The following is a 5,000-nucleotide window of genomic DNA, read 5'->3' as shown; positions in this document are numbered from 1 at the left end:
ATTGTTGTTGCCATATATTTGTTATTTCTTCTTTTATTTCCTTTTTACTTCCCAGGTGTTTCCCCATGATTTCCCTGATTTTGTCGAAATTTCCCCTTTTTAACCAATAGTTGGCTGCTCTTTGTCTTATTAATAGGTCTAATGGGCAGAGGCCCATTATAACTAGTAATCCATCTGTTGGTGTTGTGCCAAATGCCCCTATTGATCTTAGTAGTATGTTTCTTTGAATTCTCCTCACAGCCATGGAAGGCTTCAGAAGGCGCAACCTGTGGGCCCACAAACTTGATCCATATCCCATTATTGACACTAGCAGGCTGCCGTGGTATAGTTTGATGACATTTGGCGGTAAGTGAAATCTTTGCTGCCCGATCCTTATTAGTTTATGCATTATCGCTAGTGTCTTTCCTCCTGTTTGTTCAATATGGGTCCTAAAATTCCATCCTTGATCCAGGTAGACACCCAGATATTTACTTACATTTTTTCTTACTACAATTGCGTTGTCGATCCTGATTGACGGATCTCTTGCCATTTTCCCTTTCAGGAGCATATAGTTCGATTTTTGAGGCGCAATTGCCATTTTAGAATTCCTACACCAGGCACTCAGGATATCCATTATGTTTCTACTTCGCCCTTCTAGTTGTAATCGGCTATTACCATGTGTTAAGATTAGCAGGTCGTCCGCGTATGCAACGGCTCCCAATACTGATGCTTCCTGCTGCAGGGAATGCAGCAACGGCTCCATATTTATATCCCAAAATACGGGGCCGCAAACTGATCCCTGTGGACATCCTTTAGTGATGTTCTTGGTCACAACCGCATTCGGGGACGTCATCTGTACCACCCGGTCTCTACAGTAGCTCTTGAAACATCTGTATAGTGCCGCCGGACACTGCATATCCTGCAAGCAGGTAAACAGCGCCGGCCACCACAGATTATCAAACGCCCCTGAGATGTCCACCATCACTCCTAGAACATATGTGCAGTTCGACGAGCTGACAAGTTCGGCCGCCGTGTTGATGGCGTCTTCCGTCGATTTTCCACGGCGGAAACCGAATTGCCATTCGTGCATTCCTGCCATTTCCCGGTGACCAGTCAATCTCGCACAGAGCAATTTCTCAAGGGCTTTGCCCAAGGTATCTAGCAGACATATTGGCCTGTATGCTTTGTGTTCTGTTGGGTCCTTGTCTGGCTTCTTTAGTATTATTATTTCTGCTCTTTTCCATCTCCTTGGAAAAGTACCTCTTTCCAGACATTTATTATATAGGTTTGCCAGTATCGGGGCTATTTTTCCTTTTATTGCTTGAAGTACCTCAACCGTGACCCTGTCGGGTCCGGGAGATTTTCCTCTTTTTAGGTTTGATATTACGTCTACCACCTCCTGCGGTGAGAAGGGGTAGACCATTGTATTGTTGTTGTATTCTTCTTGTGCTCTCTCTCTTATAGCCGCCTGCTCCGGTGTGTCCTCAGAGGGATCATCATCCGGTAGCAGGGCTTGGAGGAGCACCGTTATTGTTTCTTGTCTGGTTGTGGTCATTCTATTTTCGCCTGGTATTCTTATAGATGATAAGACTGTTGGAGCTCTTATTTTTTCCCTAGCTAACTTGTATGGCTTTCCCCAGGGATCCATTGCCAGGTTATTTCTTACGAATTTTCCCAGCTTCTTTTTCTAACTTCTATAATTTCTCTTTTATATCTCTCCCTTAGTTGTCTGTATATACGCAGTCTATGCTCCCTGTCTTGTGGGTTAAATGTGCGCTGATACCTGCGTCTTGCCCTGCGCGTAGCCTGACGTAGGTCACTTAGTTCTGGAGTCCATGGTGCCGGGTGCACGCTTTGGACTCTGCTTCTCTTTGGTACGACTGCTTCTATTACTTCCTTTATACTTTGAACTATCTGCTCCGCTGTTTCATCAACCTCGAGATCCTCATCCAGCTCTGGCGGGCTGTACTCCCGGGAGAGTCTTTCCCAGTCTACCTTTTTATAGTCATATTCTGAAAGCCATTCCTGTGGCGCCACATTCTGTTCTGATTTTAGTATATACTTTATTACATTATGATCACTGGTCGTTGCATTCTCCAATACCTCCCATTTATCTATTTTATTGGTAGCCCTGTTATTTGCCAGTGTTACATCTATATTTGTTTTTGCCCCTGCTCTATTTGAATATGTTGGTATCTCGCTAGGTGCGTTTATTATATCTAGATTTAATTCACTTATTGCATCTTCTAATTCCTGACCTTTTTCGTCTTGTTCTCCGCTGTGCCACAGGAATGACTTTGCGTTTGCATCCATTGCTATGATTACTTGATGGCCCTGTAGAGTTCTACATATTTCCTTTAGTTGTTCTAGGTACATAGTTATTGGCTCTCTATACTGACAATATATTGATACTAAATACCACTTAGTGTTTTTGGCGTGTACTTCGATTGTTACAAACATGTTCATTTGTAAATTGATTTAATACTATTGTTCTTATATTACTATTTAAAATTACTATTGCAGACATTGGTCTTTCTCCCTTCATGATTATTTGAGCCGTGGCTGTCATTCCTGGGATTTTACCCTCCCGGGAGTACGGTTCTTGCAAGCATAGTATGTCAGCTTTAAGTTCTTCTGCTAATTTACGCAACTCGTAGTTTACTTGTACGCTTCTCATTGTATTAATTTGGAGAACTAAAAGATCCATTACGGATGATATGTATGGTAATGATCTTCTGGCCATGTCTTATTGGGGTCAAATCCTATTCGGCCGTATGTTGTTACCATTTGTATATATATATTTTCCAAATTGTATTTTACGCCTCTTCTTTCGTATACTTGCTTTACTATTTCCTGTAATTGTTCGTGTTCCGTGGGGATTCCGGCCGCGGCTAGCTGAATGCAGTCAACGTCCGCCAAAGCTGGATAAGTAATTCTCGAGCCGTTTGTGTGCCCCACTCTCACTAGTTGGCGTAATGCAGTGGTTAGCAGAACCGGGTTCTTCTAGTCTTGCCATCTGCAGTGCGTTTTCGCATATCTTATAAGTGTTCTTTGGGTCCATTGCATTATATGTGTCACTCTTGCTTGACTGATTGTTTTTATCTTTTATATGTTCTGAGTGGTCTCTTTTGGGCGAGCTCGGTCGTCCGTCCTCGCCCTTCATCGGCGTTTTCTTTTCATTAAAAACGGACGACCGAGGTCGTCCGTATTTCTTTCCTATGTTGTTCTTTTCTATGTCTTTGTTTTGTCTCTGTGTTGGTGTAGTGTGTTGTGTCCTGGGCGCCTCTGGTCGCCCATCTCTGCCCTCCATCGGCATTTTCTTTTCATGAAAAATGGGCGACCGAGGTCGCCCTTCTGTTTGTACTTGTGCTTCTTGCGTGTTCATTGTTTGTACTTGTGCGTCTATCATGCTTATTGTTTGTACTTGTACATCCCTTGTTGTATTTTGTTTCTTGTCTTGTATCAGTGTTTCTCGTTGTGTCTTGGGCACCTCTTGCTTTCTATCTCCGCTCTCCATCTGCATTTTCTTGTCATAAAAAACGGGCGACCGAGGTCGCCCTTGTGTTGGTGTTCTTTCAATGGGAGTATTGGCAATACAGTTTTGTGCTGTACATGTTTTGTGTTGATTGTTATCCCGTTTGTTATCCCGTGTGTTTTTTGTTGTTCCCTTATTTTCAGGTTGTTTATCTGTGATTTCTTTTGCATCTTTTTCCCTTGCCCCTACTGCTTCTCTGATTTTCATGCCCCTTAGCGTATCTCTTAGTTGCTTGCTTGGTGATTTATGCTTCTTTCTTTTCTCTTGGGGGTTAATCTCCATAATCTGTCCTTTGTATAAGTCTTCCTAGTAACAGCTGATACGTGGGGCATTCTTTGGAGTTTGGTGCTCTACATTTTCTTTTTCCCCTTCTATTGCATGGTATACGTGTCTCAGGTCTGTTCTTCTCTGGGCACTCTTTCTTGTTGTGGTTGTCCGTTCCACAGTGACCACAGGTGGGGTCACCCCAGGTACAGTACTTCTGTACGTGACCCAGATCCATACATCTGTGACACCTGGGTACCACGCAATAATCTTTGACCGCGACTGAACTATACTCCACATATACTCTACCATTTTGTATGAGTTCTTTTCTCAATGTTGGGGAAACCTCAACTACTTGATGTCCCGTATCTCTGTCTTTTCTCCCCATTCTAAATTTTGGTCTAAATTCCTTTTTGAAGTCTTGTGGGCTCATTTTTTCTTCAAAATTCTGAGTGTAAATACACTCCGTTAGTTCCTCTGGTGTCAACCTATTTGACACATCAAATACAGTCATTAATGGCCATCTTTTCTTTGTCCTCTCACATATTACCGATCTCTGTAAATCTTTGTGCCCCATTATTGTGTTCCTATCCTGTTGGGTGGGAGTTTCCACTATGACTGCATTTTTTGCAACTACTACTTTGTTTATTTTGACTTTTGCTTTGGTTGGATTAATTACTCTTGTGAATATTTCCTTCACCTCTTTTACGCTCTGTCCTTCTTTTGGCTTCAAAAATAATGCCACTCCTTGTTTTGCTGTCACTTTTTCTATACTTTCTTTCATATTGATTTGTTGTTTCTGTGGTCCTCCTGCCACCACTGTGGCGTATGTTTTTGTTTTTTCGGCTATTATTTGTTTATTTTGTCGTTCCAGCTCTTGTATCCTACCTTCAAGCTGGCTTTGGGCAATTGCCCATAGGGCCAGCTTGTCTTTTATTTCATTTAGTCTGTCATTGCTCATCTTCCCTTTATCTGTCACCAGTAGCGCATTTATCTCCTTTAGCCTTTCGGCTGCGCTCTTTATTTCATTTTCATCATTCACCTCGTATCGCTCGGAAGTCTCTCTCTCTGTATTTTCCGCCATGATTCTGAGAGAGACCAAAAGTAGATAGGGACAGCGGGAATCTCGTTAATCCATTCATGCGCGTCACTAATTAGATGACGAGGCATTTGGCTACCTTAAGAGAGTCATAGTTACTCCCGCCGTTTACCCGCGCTTGCT

The 5,000-nt window shown here is 42.6% G+C and overlaps 1 pseudogene; it reads right to left on the bottom strand.

The window, feature by feature from the left end:
- The window catches only part of LOC126432673 (large subunit ribosomal RNA), a 10,276-nt pseudogene that overhangs the window by 2,436 nt on the left and 2,840 nt on the right, over positions 1–5,000 (bottom strand).

Source organism: Schistocerca serialis, unplaced genomic scaffold (assembly GCF_023864345.2).
Source record: "Schistocerca serialis cubense isolate TAMUIC-IGC-003099 unplaced genomic scaffold, iqSchSeri2.2 HiC_scaffold_1149, whole genome shotgun sequence".
NCBI classification, from domain to species: Eukaryota; Metazoa; Arthropoda; class Insecta; order Orthoptera; family Acrididae; genus Schistocerca; species Schistocerca serialis.
Note: the sequence above shows the minus strand (reverse complement) of the source record. Positions and strands in the feature narration are given on the sequence as shown.